Here is a 22,900-nt window from a genome sequence, read left to right on the forward strand (position 1 = left end):
TCCTGTATCTCATCTTACTAAAGTCTATAGTTAGCCTCATTTACGCTGGATGGCAAGTTTTCCATTAAACAAAGTTGTGGATAGTCCCTGAAAACTAGTGTTATTTTTGGTATTTTCTTGATCAAAGTTCCAAGACCACTAATTGTCTGAGATATCACAAGTCCTGCAGACTGCACACACCTGCATTCTTGAAATAGCCCAGCATGGTCCAAAGAAATCCCATTCATTAAATTAACTCGACAGAGATTTTAATTGCCGCGGTGTCTTTTAAGATGACGTTTTTTACGTTTAACACACAATCGCCATTCGTCTCGCACCTGGTATTAAAAGTAAGTCGAGTAGAGTTGAGTTAAGCTAAACCATGTACGAGTAAAATCAGGCATTTAAAGGTAGGTTTCCATGAATCCCCTCTGTTACCTCATTCACACCAACGCAACTCCAGTTCAAGCTCCATGCTAGAGCTTTTCAGGTTCAGAACCGGTTCTTCGGTTTAGCTCCGGCTCTTTTCACACTGTCCAGAGTCCGACTGGTGCTGCGTCATTGCGTCATCGTTTGCGTCATGACGTAACCGTTTGCGTGCCTGCTTCATAAAGCCAAACCGCGCGGAAACCCCTCACAGCTCACACCGACAATAACAACAATGGCCGATTGTGTTCCAGCTTGCTCTGTACTTCTTCGGAAGACCAGATTCCCAGTAGGTAGCTGGTCTCCTCAGTGGACCACTGCTGCTTGTTAAGTTTCTCCATCGTTGTGTACAAACTGGATAAAACGCAGGCTTTCTGTTGTTGTTCAGGAGTTGATCTGTCTGCCCCTGCCCCCGCCTCGACGTAAGCGTGACGTATGCGTTGCTTTTGCTCCAGCCGGACAATTTTTTGGTGCTTTAAACGAACCGGATTCCGGAGCTAAGAGGCTGCTCCGCTGCGGTGTGAACAGGAAAATCCGGTGCTTTTCAAGCTCCAGCTCCGAACCAGCCCTGAAACACCGTTGGTGTGAATGAGGTATTACTCTTGTGTTCGACTGTAAGTAATTGTAATTTCAAATAAAAGAAAAAGAGACTGTGCTTTGACTGCCCTAAATGACACTATATTGGGACTAGTACAACTAGTAAATAGATATCTAAAAAAACAGGCATTTAACAAGCTGCGCCAGAGAGGAGATCGCGATGGAGATTTGTTGGAAAAATAGAATGTGAGGGAAAAATTAAGAGACAATATGTGGCAAATGTATCTCTTTAGTGACTTCAAAATGGACTGAGGAGTCATGTCTTAGTGCCTTCGGCCAAATGCATTTTTTCAGTATTAAGCGGGTGGAGAAAATGAAGTAAAACCAACTGCAAACTGGAAATGTTTAATGAACATTTCTTTCAGCCAATTTGTTCCAACATGCTTTGTTTGCATGAAGTATATCAAGTTCCTCTCTTACATTCTAATCCTGTAAATTGATTTATGAGGTGCCACAATAACGTGCTGCATGCAGACAGCTGCACGAGCATATCGTGGCAAAACGAGGAAGCGAATGGTGCAGGACCCTTTAGAAGGAAATGGGAAACACTGGCAGGGATGGCGACCCGGGTTCAATATCAATGACAAATACACACAGGGCAGTGTGAAAAAACACATGCATACTGTACATGTGCGTTAAAGATGCACACAAACGGTCTCACACACAGCTGGCCAGGAAGCAAAATAAAAAAGAAACACAACCTCAACAAGCTGTTGGCTATTCTCTACTTCTGCACAGTTTGACCATGAAAAACACAGATTAGAGGCCACTGTATAACTGTCCCTGTCAACAGCCCATTGTGTTTCAGAAAGAGCCCATATGGTCAGCCACTGTCATCCTGATAGAGCCATATATATCACGGCCTAATGAGGGGCATCATGACAATACAGAGAATGGCTTTTGTGCGTCTGTGGACTATAAAGTGTGCGTCTAGCTGTACTAACAAACAACAGCCCCATTAAAAAACAATAACAGATGTTGAATTCGGTAGGAGCGATATAGTCAATTTCCAGTTGTGTGAGCATGTTACCCACACATGTGCCAACTGACACGCAGCCTGTTCCTGTTCCTTGTTGAATTCATCTTGCTTCCTTGTGCTTGTTGTCTTTAAAAATACCTCAGCTATCTGGCCAGTTGTTGTGTTGCTTAAGGAGGTGGAAAGGAAGTGATCAGATCACTGTACCACAGACCAACGAGCCAATCGTAACGGCTAGCTGCATGCAGTAGGCGGGACATTTTACCTATCGAGAGGCACATGCTAGGTATCTCTGAAATATTCCTCAAGGTTTAAGATTCTTAAGTGTAATTGGACTCATACACTTATGGCACTTTTCCACTACAGGACCTAGCACGGCTTAGTACGGTATGGTTAGGCCTTGGTAGGCCTGGCTCACTTTAAGCTGCGTTTCCATTACAGTTTAGTAACTAGGGTAGTAGGCCTAACTATAGTAACGCAGTGTAGGCGCGGGATGATCGGCTGTTCGGCGGGCGGAGTGACGCTGCGTAAAACTGCCGTGACGTCATCTTCAATGCGAACCACAAAACCAAAACATCAGCCGTTAGCTGTTAGCACTCAGAGCTCACAGCTCTTCATATCTGTTCAGAAACTAGACACAAGTTAAAGAAGTACAAACCACAGACTGTCTGTGTCATGGCGAATATAGTCGCTGGTTTATTTATGTCTGTATAGGCCGTTGTTGTGAGTGTGGACTCATACCCATATACAACGTTAGCTTAGCCTGAGCGATCTGATCTCCATTCAGAAAACCCGCTTAAACCGTGCAACGTGCTGCAGTGGAAAAGCGCCTGTCCTGAGCAAAGTTTTGGTACACTTTTTTAACAAGCGTCTTTATCCAATGTTTGCTTTGTCATCTGTCAAACAAAGAAATAAACGCTAAAAATAACCATGATAAATTATGTATTTTATTGAATTTATTTTGTTTTAGCTTATTTACATCTCAATCACAATATTTATTCATTTATATAGCACATTTAAAACAACCTCAGTTGACCAAAGTGCTGTGTTTGCACTTTTTCACACATTGCAAGGCCAATATGCATGTGTTTTTTTCAAGCACTGTACTCGATGAATCTGCACTTTAAAACAGGACTTTATAAAAACAGTTAGATATATAGATAGATAGATGCATACAGCGAAAGCAAGAGAAAGTAAGAGGAGAAGGGGGAAGGGGAGGGGGCTCTGCACAAAGGAGAAGCCTGGATTAAGTCATGAGTGGCAAGCGACATAGGTTGGATTTTTAACAAGTGAGATCACATCCTCTTCCCTAAACAGAGGAGGAACTCTTCCTTGGGTGGACAGGACAGACGAGCTGAGCCCCACCACTGTCTGTCTGTATCTGTGTGTGTATATGTGTGTGTGTGTGTATATGTGTGTGTGTACAAATGGGACATCCATTACCAAGCTAAGGCAGAAGCCCAGAAGTCCCCGCACGAAGGAGTCTCCACATGTCAGCAAGCTGCACATTGAGGGACACACAACCAGAGTATGTTGTATGTCAAGTATGTTGAGTATGTGTGCATAAGTGTGTGTTGATCTTTGTGACTACGCTTCTGCAAATGTTTATCACACATTTTACAGTTTTGTTACATGTACACAAATTTGTAGCATATGGGTTGTGTGGTTGAGTTCAGCCAATCATATTCACTATCAGATCAAAATCCTTACCTATGCTTCTTAATAAACATGTTTTTCGTTCACATAATGATCTTTGCAGATTATTTACATGTTAAAGGGTCATAAATATTATTTTTTTTAAAAAATGGTATTATTTTGCAAAGTGGAGATTTACCAAGGATTCATACTATGAGGACACTTCAGGGTCCGATTGGGATAGACAAATGTCTCCGATGACAATGCAGGGGGAAACAATTTAGCCCTCCAGCACACCTGTAGGGCACAGCAGTTAAAGACTCTGAAATAATCCCTCTTAATTGGCTGAGAGGACAGTTTGACCTTAAACCTATAAACACCCATTAGTGTAAAAGTGCCCTAAATTCCCATGCCTAAATATAGTCAAGCAACATTCTACTCACATTTCTCATAAACTTGAGTTTCCTAAATCTGGTGACAACTAATTACAATACCTGTATATAAAGATTAAAAAGACAAAACGACTGATTATTTCCAGTGACAATGTTTTTTCCATTGTACGTCTGACTCATTCTAAACTAAACTGATTTTTTAAAACGTTCCATGCCAAAGACATTTCAAGTGTTACACCCTTCCGAGACACGTGTCATTTTATTGTTACTCGTTCAAAATCCTTTCACTCCGTCCTCCAGGAGACCTGTTCAGCATTTTGTAGAGCTAAGGGATTTGGAAACACAGACCGAACCTCCTACAAATGCATTAATTCACAGATCCATCATGGCTAACCCGACTTCCTGTTACGGTAAGGGTGCTGGGGAAAGGGGTAAGCGCTTAAAAGTGCATCGTCACCACTGGTTACAGGAGATTTGGGAATTTGAAAACGGCAAGACGTGTGAAAGTTATCACTACATAGCACAGCTGAAAGACTTTCCTGGAAAAAAGAAAAAAAGAGTTTAGTGTTCGCGGGTCTCAGTGTCTATAAATCGTATTTCTTGAGGGAATCACAAGGAAGCAGATTTGAAGATTTATGCAACAAATGTGGCCTAACTGTTGTTATTGAAAAAGAAACAAATGTGCAGGCACCGGAACACACCAGGAATGCAGGTCTGATCTTAATCCCTATCACACATGTTAGGTACCTATCCATTTCAAGACTGTGAATCATGCTTATTGCATAGAAGGAACATACACACACACACACAGCCCACATACTCCTGCCATCCCTACTTTTCTCCCACTTTCAATTCTGATGTAAAGAGTAACAATTTATGAAGGCAATTCAGGTTTCTCTTCCTCCCACACTCTATCCTTCCCTCCACTTCCCATCCCTGATCAGACATGACCTATACTGCAGGGTGGAGTAGTACAAGTCTGGCTTTTGGTGAGCTGAGTGGAGATGGTGCACAGATGGACATGGTCTCCCCTTACAGCCTTAAAGAAATTAGAAATATAGAGAGGAAGAGAAGAGAGAGGAAGTGCTGGAGGAAGAGGCGGGGGAGGAAGGGGGGGCTGAATCCAAAAGAGAAATAAAAACATTTGCAGCTTGTTATGGGAATGTTCCTCCCACGTGGAAATATTTCCTTCATGTCTTCAGCCGAGGAGCCTGTTATTCATCCCTCCACATCTCTCTTTTTCTCTCCACCCCCATTCTACCCTCCCTCCGCCCCTCCATCACCCCTCTCCAGACTGGGCTTTCACTTTGGGGGGCCCTCAGCTTCCCTCTCGGCTGACCAGGGAGCTTTCAAGGTACCCTGATGGATGCTAATGCTGGACTCTTTCAGATCGTTTTACAGCCGGAGCCTTTGATCTGCCAGCAGGCCTCTCTCCACGGGCTGCCTGTCCTGAGAAAATGTAAATCCCCGCCTTACAGACACCTGTAAAAAAAAATACAGCAGAAAGGAGGACAGAAAAAGAAGTAACTCTAAAGAAAAAGGGAAAGAAAAGATACAGTATTGTGACATTTGGAAAAAAAGAGGGAATAGTTTAGATTGCAGCAGGGCGACAAAGAATGAGATGGAAATTGTGCAGAAATAAGAGCGAGTGGCAACAAAAAGGAGGGGGACAGGCCTGCAGAGAAAGGAGCGGAGAAACTGAGACATGGCAACCAACAAAGACGGAAAAGAGGAATGGGTACCGCGCAACACAGAGACAGAAGGGACATGGATGGAGGCAATAGAAAGAAAGACTACAACGGCAAAAAAGGAAAGGGAAGTTCATCTAAAGACCCAGCATGGAAGACAGGGGCAGAATGGCTAGGAGAGAGAAAGCAAGATGAAAATAGTGGAATAAAAAGTTAGTGAAGGCAGAGACAGATGGACAATTTGACTTTGGGAAGAAAGAAAGACAGAAAGCCAACCCAGACAGACGCATGAGGCCTGCTGCGCAGCTCAAGGGCGGATGTGTGTGTGTACGGTTGAGAATTTAGGAAGGAAGAAGTGAAAAAAGAAAGTATGGTGGAGGGGACTCGACAGTGAAAGAGGCCTCCCTCACCCGCGGCAGCAGCGCTCTGAATAGCGGGGCTGCTGCTGGACAGCTGGGTGCAGCTGATCGGGGGACAGACTCTGTGGAGGAGCGCTTGTCTTCCTGCAGCCAGCTGCTGTGTCCAGAGGCCAGCAGTGACAGCACAAGGCTCAGAATTGATTGCCAGAGCTGGCAGTTCAATGGGGTGGATGGAGTGCAGTGAGGGTGACTTCTCTGAAGTAGTGTCCACTGTACAGCAGCAGCAGAGCACAGCTGGCACTCACTGTATCCTCTTCTGAGAAAGAAAAGGGGGGCCAGAAGAGAGATTGTTATTATTGTGACCCTTCCTTGTCTCTGCTTTCTTTTCTTTCTTCTCTTTATTCTGCCCTTACAGCCACTTGCTATCATTTCTCTTCCACTGTTCCCCAAGAGAACAGCGGAGGAAATGGCTGTCTTGCGGAGGAGATAAACTGCATTGAGAAGAAGTGCTCTGGAAGTCAAATGCTCCATATGAGAGTTGCTGTACAGCCTACAGTCTAGCATGCAGGTAAAAGGCTGTACACTAAGACGTGAGGTTTCTTTCTATAGTCAGGGCTCTTCCTGTGTGCAAAGTCTACACTCTTGAGGCAAAACAGGCTCGGCTAAACGCATAGGATTAACGCAAACGCAATCGCAAACAAGCTTCCGTCAACACGCAATAGTTATCCGGATAGTGTCTGTCCACACGAGACCGCTCCGTTTAGCTCCAACCGCTGGAGAAGCTGCAGTACATATGCAGGAGCCTGTACATGGCGCTGTAACTTCCTCCACAAAAGCAGCGAAGAAGCATGGTTGTCATGGTTGCCCTTCTGTTTATTCTCCGCGGTGGGGGCCGAGGGAACCGGGCAGAGTTTTTCGCCAGTCAACGTGTATTAAAGTTGAAATCTTCCGGACAAAATTATAAAAGTGCCGGTCAAAGGTCTTCTTTGTTATTTATTGAGGTTTTAAAAAAATGAATAACGACTCTATATAATATAATAATAAAATATACGGAGCCTCTCTTTTTCCTCCCTCTCTTCGGACAGCGTCAGTGTCTGTCTCATGCAGCAGCTGATCCAGTAATGAGTGACCCGGCCGACAGTAAAAATAAACATATTTATAACTAGTTTAGGGAGTTTGAGAGGTGTCTCCGTCCAGTCAGATTAGACTTCACTCGCGTTTAGGTCCATATCGAGAGAAAGATAAATAATCTGAATTCAGGGTGCAGTTTACTTTGACGCGGGGGTGAGCAGCAGAGGTGGGGAGAGGCGGGGCTATTGCCTCATCATTATCAGAAAATGATCGTATAGGGCGTACACACGGAGCCGTTGGACCCCCCAGAGAGTTGCGTATGCCGTTCTATCCACCTTGGGACCCGTTATCGTTTCCGCAGTCGTTTAGTGCCATATTCGGTCGTCCTCGTGTGGCCGAACGGTCTATATGACACTAAACAGTAACACAAACGACCGTTTTCGTCCTCGTGTGGCCGCAGCCTTAATTTACTTTGTGTGTTTTATTGCTTTATTATAAATAATAATAATAATAATTTCAATTTATATAGCGCCTTTCACAAAACCCAAGGACGCTTATTCAGGAGGAAGGTTAGAGTGAGAAAACATCAGGTATGTTCCTGTACATAGTAAAGTCAGTGGGTATCAAAACCCTGAAAAAATGAACTTTCTTTCTGCATTTATGTCATTAAATGCATTTAGTTATTTGTCTCCTCTATGTGGAATATATATATAATATTATTTAGTTATGCTTTGTGAGATGTTCACACCTGCTCTGTGTCCTGCTGAGGCATTTAGATAATATTGTAATTTTTGCCACAACAGTAACAACAAATGGGGCAGTTCAGCATACAGATGGGCCGGGCCTTTTATCACGGCCTTGTCAAAGTCTCCTGCAGACCTGAGGTCAAACACACCTCCAGTGGCGTGATTATAGCAATGCCACTTCTCTGATCCAGAGTTACGTTTCCTTCTGTTTCCTCATACTGCTTCATGCTCTCACCCACACACTCCTCCGTCTCTGAGCCCCCCCCCCAACCTTCCTATTGTCCTATCAAAAACAGGAATGATGTCACTCTCCTTGTAGCTCCGGATGGGAAGACAACCGAGCCCAAAGTCCACGGTATAGCAGCAGCATCTTCCTGTCTGCATGTCTGTTCCTTGTCAGTCCATCCGTCTCTGTGTTTTCTGATCGGGGCACATCCGGCCATCCTGACTCCCCTGCGACTCTCCCTGGCCTGTGTGTCAGGAGGAAGGAAGGAAGGCCCTGCGGTCACACAGAGGGAGGGTTTGGAGAAAGGGGAGGAAGTGTGAAAGGGTGTCTTAGCTGGAGCTGATCCACATCATTGGAGTCTCTCACTATAGAAGGGCTGTTTGGAAAGGGACAAGGCCAAGCGTAAGTGTGTGTGTCGGTGTGTGTGCGTCGATGGCTGCGCACCAAGATCATCACAGAGTGGGAGAGAGTTGTGTTCGGTTGTATTTGTTGATGGCTTCATTGAAAATATTCAGCATGTAATCGTTGCTGGCCTGTAAGCGAGTTGGGGACATTAGATTCTGTGTGTGTGTGCGTGTGGCGTGTGACTCAGTGCTTCTGTAAGTTCACTGCTCATCGGAGAGTGACAGCTTACCTCAGTGGAAATGTAACTGAGTCATCATGTTCGGTGACTGAGCTGAACATGGAGGGTTTAGCACCGCTCACATCGCAGCAGGCACACACATAAGGACACACACAAACACTCGAATGCTTTCATCCTCGTTTTTGTGTGAGAAAACTTGCATGATCTGTGCTCAGTTGAGAAAACAATACCTAATACGTGCAGTGTGAGAAAACAATACCTAATACGTGCAGTGTGAGAAAACAATACCTAATACGTGCAGTGTGAGAAAAGCCTAAAGTTCATTACCTTGCCGATTTCCTCACATAGGCACATAACCTGATAACCTGTTGTTGCAATGTTGACAACGAACTACAGTCACATTTTGATCAACAAAAAGCCAATACGCGCCGTCCTCCGAGCTGGACACATTACATTGGTCTCTATCTGCAGTTGGAGAAGAAACGAGTGCTCAGGGACCGTCTGCAAAGTGCAACTCCGAAAAAAGAGAATGCAATAATATTCAATCACTATTATACAGCTTATTAAACTCACTACACACACCAATAGTCTCCTGTGTGTCATACTACAGCAAGGAGTTTGGAAGAATATGCTATTGAATAATTTTGGGGAATATTTATAATGTAAAATCATCTTAAATAACTGTACTATTAGGCCTATAGGCTACAATATATTTCTACCAAACTCACTATTTGCATTTTTGTTGTTAGCATCTTGTTAGCTAGCTGCGCTAACGGATATTAGAAGCGGTTTCTAAAACAAGGAGAGGGAGAGCTCTGTCCTGTCAGACTGAGAGATAACTACAGCTCAGTGAGGTAAGGGACTCTCTGTTTAGATAGTTAACTTTAGTCTAGTTATCTCAGTGTGTCTCAAACGGTTTGGTTACCATTTATGAGAATAAATGAAAAACAGTTATGAAACACTATGACAATAAAACAAGAATACAGTTTAAAAGGGGAGTGATTTGTGAAATATCCATAAAGAAAAAGAACATCTGTTATATGTTTTGAAAGATGTATCCATAGATCTCTTCATGTTGCTCTCAAAGTGCACCAGATTGATGCTTTCAACTTCAATATTTAAAAAAAAATCCCGGTCCGGGGGAGCACCCCCCTGGACCCCCCTAGAGGAGGTGAGGACCCCACTTATAAAATAGCACTTCACCTCTGCTTACACCTATATGCTATTTTATATGCCGTGAGCTGATTATTGTAAGAGTCGCGGGTACACTGTGTATGTGTGTATTCCACTGTAGCGCCCGGTACATTAATGGGAAACCCTAGTTTGTACATGTTCAACATTTGTAACACTGTACACATGAACGTTTCTTTTTTCGGTTCACCAAAAAAAAAATCTCACTCCAAGCTGAACTCAAATGTTGGCAGCCCTGATTAACATCACTTAGCCTTTAGCTTAGCTGACATGAAGCAATGGTGTTGACTGCAATGTCCTTTTTGTATTAGCCTAACTAGCCTATTAGCGATTTACTTAGGCTAACTGCATTTAAAAATGATTAAAGTTGTGCTTATATGTGGGGATTATCCTGCTAACAAAACAATGCTCTTGGTGAGGAAACTAGCCGATGCTAACTCCTGGGTAAGCCTACAAAATTACCTCATCTAATGAGCGCCTCTGTATTTCCGCAGAGGGACAATCAGCGTGTAAAAGGGGTTAGAGCTATAGTGGAGAGCTAGCAACAGTGCTGTTGGCTTGGTTGCTGGAGAGCATGGGTGGAATTAAGCGCATTGGAAAACGAGTTGGAAAAAGACATTTCCTGGTGTGAGCAGAGGGGCGGCTGGGAGGAAGACATCCAGGCACAGAGGCAGTGAGACACCACTTAGCTTCCCCCCTGCTCAAACAGACTGGAGTTACTAGTTAGATTCCTGGAAGTTAAGGGGAAGCTGTGAGCTGGATCTGGACCAGTAATCGAGGAATGGCTGGCAGCTACTGTACGTCTGAAGAACGCTGCTGAAGAGCCTTTGGGCAAACTACCAAATTGAACTGAGTAATTTTCCTTTTAAAGGTGTCTCCTAGTCTAATGCAAACATACTGCACCAAATGACACAATATGGTTGAGTAAACATGTGAAACAGAGACAACACTCTTCCCCTCTGTTAAAAAACCTGTCAGTCAGTTACAGTTAAACGTTACACCATAAATCAACACATCACTTCCTGTGTTGTGTCATTATTGTTTTGTTTGATTTATAATTTCTCTCCTTTTTTTCCTCTTCTGTGTATTCAGCTGATAAGACTTACAGTCGGGGCTTGAAAAGGCACACCCTTGCCTGCTCTTGTTCAGCTACTAAAAATAAGCGGTGAAGTAATGTGAAAAACACTGCTCTATTTACATTCTGGTAAGTTACAGCCTCAACGCTGCCTGCCTCTCACTGTTGAATCTGGGCTAAATGGCTGAGGGGAAATTTCACTGCTGTTTTTTTTTGCTGGCCGAGGGACAGGGAGAAACGGTGAGAAAGTGGCTATATACTGAAAGAGGAAGAAGTGAATTAGAAAACTGAACTTAAAGAGAAAAGCGACAATCGAATGTTGAAAGATACATTCAGTTCATACATTCAGTTAAGTAGAAACAAAGTGAATGATGGGCATATAAATGTATACATTTTTTTGTTGAGAGGATTAAAGAAGACAGATGGCTGTCGTCATCATCAAACATGTGAGTGGGATTGTGTGCGTACTGGGACATCTCGTTCCTCCCTATAGCCAAAGGGACGAAGGGGACAGAAATAACAGACACTAGGGCGGATGGCGGATACAAATCTCTCTGGCTGAATTTATGAATGATTGGGATCAGAGGGGCGCGTGGACGGGTGTGTGCGCGTTGCTCAGACCATGCCTGCCATCCCCTCTGACGACACTGTTGTCCTCAAACAGAGAGAGCGAGACGGAGACAGGCGGAGGGGACGATACCAAATGCCAAGAGGATCCACAATTGCCCTCACTGTACTCAGCTGGCTTTATGACGTATATTCTTGAAGCAGGAAGCGTGTTGTAGCTACAGGCTTAAGGGAACATAAGTCCGCAGCATTGACCGATATAGTTACAAAAATACATCTCATGCTTTTTTCGGATTAAAAATGCAAATCAGATTGTAGTGTTTGTAAATGTGACATGTCAGAAGTAATTCATGTTAAAACAGCTCTGTATCCTAACAACACTAAATTAAATTAAAAAATTCACACTTTCTGCTCATTTTATGAACTTCTTGTTGTCAATTGTTTTGTTGGCTTATGCTAGCTCAATTTTCTTTTCTTTTTTTGTTATTGTTTACTTTCCTCCTTACATTGAGGGGACATCTGTTGCTGTGGCTTTTTGACCTCTTCTCTCCTTCTATGTTGATATCCAGCAGAAACTTATGTCAATCTTGTGATTTATTAAGCAATTTCTTCGACTGCAAAGGTTTTGTATATTTGCAGAGGACAATGCTTGACTGCAGAGCTCTGAAAAAGGAGACCTTTTCCAAGTAGCATGAATATCTCCAACAATCTCCTTTAAAGCTGGAAACAATTTGCAAGGTCTTTGGTGAGTAGAACAATCTCTTAACAAAGCCCTGATTAAGGCACTTAGGGACTGATGGAGGGCAAAATGGTTCGATGTGGATAACTAGATCTGGTTCTGTGCACATCAATTGGCCAATCTTTATTTCATCCCACTGATTCCACTTAATTCATGACTTCTCTGATAGTTCAAATGAATGCATTGTGACAGCAGGCATGGTAGCTGCCGTAGCGAAACCCAACCAGCTGATGATGTAACAAATCATGGACTGAATCCCATATTTTGCCACTGCTCACCTCCCAAACCTCTGATGAGGAAATAGAAGTAAAAGGAGCTTGTTTGCCTCTTATCTGCAGGAAATAGCATTAGGCTAAATTGTACTCTTGGGTTGGGGCATGAAAGAGATGGCATGGCTGTGACCATCATTAGCCCTGTCCCCCGACGTGAGGCCTGCCTCTGATCCAGAGCCAGGGCTGGGCAGGAAGGCAGAAGGTGGGCAGGAGAGGGTCCGCAGCCCTGGGTGGGCTCCACCACTTGGGCCCTGCTAATGGGCAGGCAACCATCAGCCTGGTATGTCGGTATGCGGGCCTCCACTGCTCATACGGACGTCAAGGGATTTAAAATCTGCTGGAGCAGACGACTGTGAAACAAGAGTGGCCACCCTGCCTACACCCACTGCCACTATCACTGAGCATCCACCCCTCATCTACTGCTTCACCCAGTGGAGCAGAAACTGGCCAGCTCTGGTCCGGTTTGATCGGTTGGTACCGGTTTGCTTTTTGTGTCCATGTTCCCGTGCTTCCTACTTCTTCTCAGAGGGATCAAAACAGTTTCTCAGCTCACATTTCACATCCCACAATGCCATGCACTGCTACCAATGAGAACTCAGTCTTTTCCCAGCAGTTTCCACAACGACAGCAATTTTTCCCATGCTCTCCTTTCAGAGAACCTATTTGGGGCATTAGGCTATCAAACTAGCTGAAAATAATAACTCTTTGAGAAGTCAAGAAAAAATAAATTCTATTCAATGTGCATATATCACTTCTCAATTTAACCCCACCATTGTTTCTAATCACACTCATGCCTTTAAAAAACAATTTTTTTGTTTAAACCTTCTCCCAGCACAAGTGTTTTCTTTTCTGTAACCATACACTGAAGTGTTACATCCTGTGCTTTAAGAAACAATGAGCTAATTGAAAGGCTAAGCGGCTGTATTTACAGCTCCTATTGTGACCAACGTGTCGGGGTGAATGGCTCCTCTGGCCCTGAGGCAAACTCACAACCTGCCATTCAGGATAACAGCCCTGTCAATGAGAGACGCATATCACCTTTGCTCCCGGTATTTTACGACACAAGGGTCCAATAGTAATACAGCATCCCCCCGACAGAGAGCTGAAGAATCAAATACTCAGTGTTAGGTGTCTACTGATGGGACACTCAATTGTATATTGTGCAGTAGAAAGGTTGTGATGTACAACAAAGAGCATGAGGCATGGAGCTTAACGAAAACAGGTAGGAAAGGGGATGTATATTATATAAAACGTGACACTAGGTTCTCACAACGAGACCAAAGGCTGTGAAACCAGCAGACAGCTTACTGGCCAGCCTATCAGAGGAACACTATTAATACCAGGGGGACGTTGTCCCCTTTTCCCTGAGGGTGAAAGTCGGAGGAAGTCATCGATTCTTCCCACCATAATCTCTGGGAAGGACAGACCTTGCCGTTTCCCTTTTGGGTGACGAGGGTTATTATTCTACAATTTTGAAAGGGCTCACACAAGGGCTATTTCTGTCTCTCAGCGATGGCGAGGCATTGGAGAGTCTGATTCTCTGTAGCACCAACAAACAGTCGTTGTTGCAGCGTCCCCTTCCCAGGAACTTTCCTGATATCTGTGGGGATTTTTTTTTATCTTTGTAAGCGCTATTGATCTAAAGTGTTCAAGCAGTGGTCACTTATTTAAATTTGAACAACCTAAGATTACCTGACAAAGGCTTCGAGTGGTGTCGAATGGTGTTGTTAAAACAGTGTAAAACAGCAAGGGATTGGTTGGTTAGTTTGAATAATCGTTCTTAAAACTAATAAGGTCGATCCTTCTATCCCAAAACCAAATCATTCTGTACCATTAACCCAGTAGTTATGTGCTCTAACCTTACCCTGCCGTGTGTTCAGAAACGCTAACACAATTATTTTTTATAGGGCAGTGAGTAACAATCATCTTTCAAGGAACAACCACCATATTGTCTTACAGTGGCAAGAACAAGTATGCGAACCCTTTGGATTCTCCACACATAGCGTTGTTTGTTCCTCCCAAACAACTCAACTTTGGTTTCATCTGTCCACAGAATATTTTGCCAGTGGTGCTGTGGAACATCCAGGTGCTCTTTTGCAAACTTCAAACGTGCAGCAATGTTTTTTCTGGACAGCAGTGGCTTCCTCCGTGGTGTCCTCCCATGAACTCCATTCTTGTTCAGTGTTTTACGTATCGTAGATTCGTCAACAGAGATGTTAGCATGTGCCAGAGATTTCTTTAAGTTTCTAGCTGACACTCTAGGATTCTTCTTCACCTCGTTGAGCATTCTGCGCTGTGCTCTTGCAGTCATCTTTACAGGACGGCCACTCCTAGGGAGAGTAGCGACAGTGCTGAACTTTCTCCATTTATAGACAATTTGTCTTACCGTGGACCAGAGATGTTCACAAGTCTTTTTTTGCAAGTCCAAGTCAAGTCTCAAGTCTTTGGTCACGAGTCCAAGTCAAGTCTCAAGTCTCTAAAAAAATAAAAGTCTCATGTCTCTTCTGGTTGTAATAAGCCTTCTATTGTCTGCTGCTATCCAGTCTGTTAAGAATACTGCACAGCTATATCTAAGAAATTCAAAGCACTTACTGTGTTATTATCACTCCTATATCTATTAGCATACAGTATCAGTACTGATTAGTTGTTTGTTATATGATCACTTTAAACAGGCTATTGCAATGCAATATGAGGACAAACATCACACTTTAGCTAAATGCAAACAACTTATAAGCAAAACACTTCAGAATCAGAAATCAGTATCACAAATACTTTATTAATCCCCCACAGGGAAACTGTTAAAAGTACTTAAAAGCGGGTAATGATTAACGTTACCGACCTTTTTTATGTCATGTCAAGAGTTGGATGTCAACGCCACTCAACTCAAACAAGTGTGACAAGCAATTCACTAATCTTTTCAAATATTCAGTTACAAAGCTAGTAGCAAGCTAAGTTAGCATTACATAGCTGATGCTGAGCTAAACATGTTTGCTAACCGTCCATGCGTTAATGTGACTGACCTCTCCGGGTGAGTTTTCAAGTGCCTGATGAAATTCGACGTTGTTGCGCCAGCATCCTTGATTTTGATATTGCAGACTTTGCAGTGTGCGCTCCTTTTGTTGGTGCCGCCGGCGTTTTGTTTGAAGTTTTTGTAGTTGAACCTAATTACAAGCGGTACAGCCGCAGGTGTGCCGCCGGTCGCCATGGTGTTACTACGAGGTAGTAACAGAGGCGCGCACGTCTGCGTAATGAGCCCGGCTAAAGTAACTGGATGGCCTACCTGCCTGTCAGCCTTCCATCTGGGCACAAACTGATCTCGTGCCCTCATTGGTCATGTGCGCGTTCGTGTGTGTTGGAGGAGGCGGGCTCTATAAGGAAGTAGCAGCCTCTAGCAGATTATCTCCGGTTGTGTATTTTCAAATTCTAGCGATCTCGAGCCGGTTTCTCTCAAATGTACCTACCCCACCTTTAATACGCCTTTAATACGCCAACAATAGAAAACACAATGATTGTTCACGAGTCCCAACACACGAGTCCAAGTCGAGTCTGAAGTCTTTTGGTCACGAGTCCAAGTCGAGTCTGAAGTTTCTGTGTGTGCGACTTAAGTGCGACTCGAGTCCGATTCGCAGACTCGAGTCCCCATCTCTGCCGTGGACTGATGAACATCAAGGCTTTCAGAGATACTTTTGTAACCCTTTCCAGCTTTATGCAAGTCAACAATTCTTAATGGTAGGTCTTCTGAGAGCTCTTCTGAGCGAGGCATGGTTCACATCTGGCAATGCTTCTTAAGAATAGCTAATTCAAAACTGGTGTGTATTTTTTACAGGGCAGGGCAGCTTCAACCAACACCTCCAATCTCGTCTCATTGATTGGACTCCAGGTTGGCTGACCCCTGACTCCAATTAGCTCTTGAAGAAGTCTTTAGCCTCGGGGTTCACATACTTCTTCCACCCTGCACTGTGAATGTTTACATGGTGTGTTCAATAAAAACATGAAAACATATAATTGTTTGTGTGGTATTAGTTTAAGCAGACTGTGTGTGTCTATTGTTGTGACTTAGATGAAGATCAGAACACATTTTATGACCAACTTATGCAGAAATCCAGGTAATTCCAAAGGGTTCACATACTTTTTCTTGCAACTGTATATATTTCAGTTAGGAAGACTTGCTTTAAAAGTAAGTTGGTAAAAGGCTGAAGCATGATCCAAGGAAGAACCCATTAAATGTTGGAGCTGATCCGAATCACAGGGCACACTCATTATTTGTCACTTATGGAAATGGCCTTGGCTTAGATCTGTGCTTTTTTAGGGCTTTTTCAGTATAATTTGTGTCCCCAGACTCTACAGCATGCAGTTTCTAAATTCTCCCTCATAGGTTATGTAGTTATCGTGCTGCTACAACATAATATCACCTGTTGTATTTGTTGGTTGATTGGGTGAATGGGACTTATAGATGTGGATGCCAGAGCAGCTGTCAGAGCAGGTCCTGATGGGGAGGACAAACTGCACAGTGGTTGTGACAGGATGAGGATGAGAGGAAGACAGGCAGCATCTGTGTGTGTGTGTGTGTGTGTGTGTGTGTGTGTGTGTGTGTGTGTGTGTGTGTGTGTGTGTGTGTGGATCTGGAGCAGTTAGAACAGCATAGGCAGATGTTTCCTCTGGTTGGCTCTAGAACATGAAGAAAAACAAGGGCCTAACCTAGAAGACAGGGTCTCATTGATCACCTACAGTAACCCACTCAAACAGCGATACAAAGTTAAGTTAAGTTATAACTAAATAACTTAACACAAGGCCTAATTCTGTTAAGATAATTGCATTTTATAGGCATATGAGTTGATGAAGCAATTCAGCAATGGTGAATCATGAAGTTCTATGAATATCTTGTGCGTTTAATGTAATCTGCGTGTAGAACTTGCGTTACACTTGCCTTTGAGAATAAGTCCACACAATGTTTGCAAATGAGTGTGATTTGTGGAAGTTGGTGCAAGAGGTCCAGTGAGATCCACCTCTGTCCTGATAGTCCCGGTTTTGGTGAGCTGTGAGGAGTGGAGCAGCTGCACAGCGCTAATCCTAACAGGCAAACGTTGTGAACACAAGTGTTCTGCTGCTGCACAGCCAACCACATGTCAAAAGTGTCGAGTCACGCTGAGAGCAGCCACTTGCCCCAGGAATGCTCTATCACACTGGACTACACTGTATGCATTTCCTTTACTTCAGAAGACTGCGGCCAATTAGCGCTAGGGAAGTGTATGGTAAAGTCTGGTGTGAAATGAGTGACGACAATCAAGACTTTTCCAATTAGGGTGCAAGTTTATGAAAAGCGAGCTTGTCTTTTGATAATCACTTATCAACCCAACCCCTAAGTGGCAACCTCTGGTGATGTAAAATGAAGGGTATATGCGGATGTAGCAAACACTGCAGTTCCTCGGATGGCCACATGGCTCCAAAAGTGATTCAATCCACATAGACCCCCATGTTAAAAAGCCCAACACAGAAGAAATCAACAGGTGTTGCCGGTATAAAAAACTGTTTTGTGTAGCTAATTATCCCATTCATGAGAGTGGTGATTTTTTTTTTATATTGGACATTTAAATTACATACAGGGTTAAAATTAAAGTTTAATTAAGGGGGTGGCTGCTTTCAATGACAAGTGGGTGTAGTCTCTACAGCCAGGGGCGCCACCAGGGATTTTGAGCCCCATGAAAATATATCACATTGGGCCCCACCACCAGGCACAGGCCACGCCAACCAAGCACAGTTGCTGTAAACACACCTCCAGAACCCAACCGACTCATGTATGCTTTAAATAACTCTACCTGTACAGGCTTGCATCTATCTTGTAGTCCAATACTAACTGCACAATATTTACTGACACTGAGCGGTGAAAATATAACACTGTGCAGACTGCAAATTCTACTGCAGTAGAATTCACTATTTTATATAACACTAACATTCCTGACAATAGACCTCAATAGTCATCTTTTATGGTGTACATGCCTTTTTAATTATATTTTTGAATGGAACATTCATAAATCAAAATAAATATAACTTAAATATACATGACCTCTTAAATTAAAATAAAGTGAACATTAACACCAATATTATCATTTATAAAATGCTGTAACAAAAAAAATAACATAAGCAGCAGATCTTTTAATTAAATATACAAACTACAAAATAAGCGGGTATTAAAGTGTAAACGGACAACAAAACGGAAATGGAAGTGAAAAGGCCTGATGGTGGCGCTAAATCAGAGCCTATTACCTGTTCTGTCTTTTTCTCATCATGCATCTTCTGTGTAGTGATCCAATATCGTTACCATAGCCTTGCCCTTTAACAGTTATTACGAGCCCTGGCTCAGCCTTACTCACCAAGAGCCCAGCCTTCTTACAGGCAAAGTCACTGATCAAGTCCTTGAAGTCCAGCTTTCTAGCCAACTGGCTTTCAATGGACAGCATGGCAAGACTGCAAAGCATTATGGGGGGACAGGGATGCTGAGCCTAGAGATGGATCTGTTGGTCCTGGCACCAGGGGGAGGGACAACTGGTTTAGTATGAATAGCTGCTAAAAATGTACCTGCATTTATTAAATGTCAGCTAAAAGAGGAGTGAAATGAAAAACCTCAGCATTTTATGTGAAGATATTAACAGTACTTAATGTCAGCAAAACATTACAATTATTATTTACAATGGACTAAGCTTAGCTAACAGACTAATTTCCACCACTCATGGACCACACCCACCTTTTCTCTTGAAAAACTGGGTGACATAATGTCGCCCTTTAGTCCCTCTCTCTTGTCTTTCTCTCCTTTCTTTTCTTTTATGAAAGGCTGACTTTGTGAGTCGTTGAGACATCATACACACGTAAGTACTAGCATCCCTCCTCACATCACATGCTCTCTCTCACTCTCTGCCAGAAAGTGCGGTGCCGCACAGCGTTTGGAGGCAGGACCAAACCATTACATGTAAATAGAGGGGGGTGTACAGAGGCTTTGGATAATTAACTTGTGGAAGAAAAAAAGTGAAATGAATCGTAAGTTTAGTGAGTACATTATCAATGTAACGTTATGTTAATGTTAATTGTTGATGATTGATGAAAGGTTACTTACACATTTTTTCTTAATGTGCTAAAACATTTCGGGGCCCCTGTCAGTCACTGGCCCTTAGAATCGTCCTAACTTTTCACCCTGTCTACAGCTTCAGAAACATATAGTATGGGTGATGTCACATGTATACATTCTATGGATAAGCATGTCCATCATCTGTAGAAAGATGCTAGCAACTCAACAGGGAACAACACTTGCAGGGGATGCAAACTATTTCATAATTATAACATACAATGGGGCATACAAAAGTTACACAACTTTAAGACTTACTTAACATACAAATGTGTCCTGCCACTTTCAACCCATTGGAACAAATATTGCTTAGACAACATGTTGAAACTCTAAAGCATGGACAAAGAAAGACGACAACAATAATACTTTTGTATCACTTTTTCCTTCCTTTTCTTTTCTATTCTTCTTCTTTTTAAGTGCCATTAAGCTTAATTCTACTGTCACACATGTTTCAGTGTATTGTGTCATGATTTATTTTGCGGTCTCAAAGCAGCCTTTTCAAACTCAATTATTTCTGTTTCTTCAATGATCCATTCTTTTTGAATTTGTGTGCTTGAAGCAATCTAGTTTTTTTATGACTAGTTTGGACTTGTGACAAAGACATAATTGCAGACACTGATTGCAGATGGCAAGTAATAAAAGAAACATTCATAAATGTTCCTTCAGAACATTTTTGTGTATCTATAATTGTAGTCAGGGCATGCACCACAATAAATCTACAGTCACAACTTTACACACATCCACTGTTTAGTCAAAACTGTTAGCCAGGTGTCATTGTGTAATAGCAAGAGTAGCATACCTAACTGTATAATACCAAATTACCTTATCGATTCAATCTCTACACTTCTATCCTATGATGAACAATGTGTTATACATTCTCGCGACATAATACATTTGATTAGCAATTTAAAAAACAATTCGATCATTGTGTGCAAAATGATAGAGGCAGCGAAAGCACCTACACATTTACAGGAATCCATGTCTGCGTGCTTTCGATGGCAGAGAAAGACACGGTACTGGTATCATATCATTGTGATACTGAAAATGACAGTAACAAGGTCAATAATAGATCACTGCTGACCTTTACCTTGCTGAAAGCTACTTTTATTTCCTATTATTAGGGATTTATACACCTCCAGCAAGTGTGAGAATAAACAACACCAGCCATGAACTTGACAAACCCTAATATGACATAAGTGAAGTAACTACACAAACAACATCAGCACAGGCCGGGTAATCCCAGCGACAATAACTTTCAAGTAAGATCAGTAATGAACCACAATTTCCACTTACTTATAACGTGTGTTTTTTTTTTTAAAACAAGCATGACAGAAGAAGATAAACAGGCAGAAGAAAGCTTTTTAAAGCTCCTGCGACCGACAGACAAGCAAGCGAAACTGGTTTAAATCAAAACAAAACTACAAGCCCAGCAGCACTCTATTGTTAACAGAGATGGCATCTGAGGATAGCAGGAGCATTCACAAACACGACCTATACCAGCTTCTCGGAGCATTTCCTTAACACCTAATTGATTGTTTCCTCTTTCCTCTGTCAAGTCACAGTGTCATCTGTATCTCATGTTTCAGGACATGCAGGACACATTGTCTTACACACAGCCCAGGGCTATTTGACATGTAATGTGTAAACAGATTGTGAACCATTCAAAATAGGATCATTCAGGCAAGTTTGGCTTGAGAGCAAGTTCAAACACAGAAATAGGACGCATGGACGAGATGTTGCTCACATGAATCAGTAGCTCACGTAGGCAAAGAGAAGAAAAGAACAAGTCTTACCTGAGATCACCTCCTGAGGCTAGTTCTGAGCAAATCCCACTGATGCCATTCCTAGAAGACACAATATGCAGTCAAGTATGAAGACAGTCACAGTGATAAGGAGGGTGAATGATTTTAGATAACGACATTTGCAGGTAACACAGAGAAGCACCGCAGGCACAGAGTTCTGTAAGTTGTCATCATTTGAATACCATGACAACGAATGGGTAAGTTCTGAGAATCAGATGAAATAAGCCCTGACACAATTTGGTTGTTGTGAAATGAAGTCTTTAATGTGTCTAAGATATGATACTTTGTCACTGTAGTCATTTTACAGTTTAAGTGGGTGTGACATTTTAACCACTGGTAAACTAAACAAATTGTTTTAAAGGGCGCCCTATTATGCTATTATAGAGTTTCATGTTTTGTGCCTCTACTGTGATGCTTCAATGTTCAAAAAGCTCTTTAATGTTCTCATACTGCCTGTGCTGCAGCACCTCTTTTCACCCTCTGTCTGAAACCAGAGCCCAGTCTGCTCTGATTGGTTAGCTGGCCGGCTCTGTTGTGGTCAACCGCTTAGAGATGTCCCGCCCCTTAGCCTATCACGTACAATGTGTTGGAGTGCTAATAGAAGCACAAGTGTAGCATAGTCATGCCACTATGTTTTAGGCTTTGAGAGCATTTACATACACACAACCCTTTATTACACACTACAAGAAAGGGAAACCCCAACCAATTATAATATGTCCCCTTTAATAATTCTTGAATTAAATTACAATAAAACAGAAGTGTGCCCGTCACATGAAACCAGATCTCATAGCAGTGGTTTCATGTAACATGAGAAAAGAAGCTGAGTTAATAAATAACTGCTATTTCTTCCCCTCCTCTCATACGCACTTGAGGCCTTATCACTCATCACAATGATTTGGATGAGGGGAGCAGATTATTCCACAAAGGAGCCAATTGACTTAATGCTAAGTCTCCTTCCTATCGGGTGTAATCTCCTGCTTTCCTCATAGAGATCCTCTTATGAGAGCGATGCAGTGAAGCCTGAGGGCCTTTCAGCACGGCGGGTCAGAATGCTAGCTTGACTTCCGAAAGGTAAGGCCCCACCCTTCTCTCCCGGAGCTTAGCTTTAAAGGAAGATAAGGTTAAATTCACCTAGGGGGAACATAAAGAGTGGGAGACGAGTGAAGCGGTGATGGAGCACGGGAGGCGGGGAAGCTGTGGCATAAAAAGGCAGTGAAATGTGAAGTTGTCAAAACACATATTTTCCCTTTTGTTTTCCAAACAGAGTGAATACAGTGGGAACACAAAGCAGGTGGAAAGCAGCGAGGTTTGAGTTAGATCCCTCAATCTTCAGAAGTCAGGAAATGGGATCAGCTGAATGATGAGCAAGACATCCAGGACTTAAGATCCGGCATTGTCTGAGGTGGCTTTTTAAACGTCTCCTATTATCCATCCTGGTCTTTGAAACCTGAGCTCCTGG

The 22,900-nt window shown here is 42.8% G+C and overlaps 1 protein-coding gene across 1 annotated transcript in view; it reads right to left on the reverse strand.

Annotated features, from left to right (window-relative positions):
* Nucleotides 1–22,900, reverse strand: part of ccnd2a (cyclin D2, a) — a 180,618-nt gene that overhangs the window by 46,615 nt on the left and 111,103 nt on the right. The window contains exon 3 of the mRNA XM_034084713.2: nucleotides 21,433–21,483. The gene's annotated coding sequence lies outside the window, so the exon portion shown is untranslated. The remainder of the gene's footprint in view (nucleotides 1–21,432; nucleotides 21,484–22,900) is intronic.

This window comes from Pseudochaenichthys georgianus, chromosome 6 (genome assembly GCF_902827115.2).
Source record: "Pseudochaenichthys georgianus chromosome 6, fPseGeo1.2, whole genome shotgun sequence".
NCBI lineage: Eukaryota > Metazoa > Chordata > Actinopteri > Perciformes > Channichthyidae > Pseudochaenichthys > Pseudochaenichthys georgianus.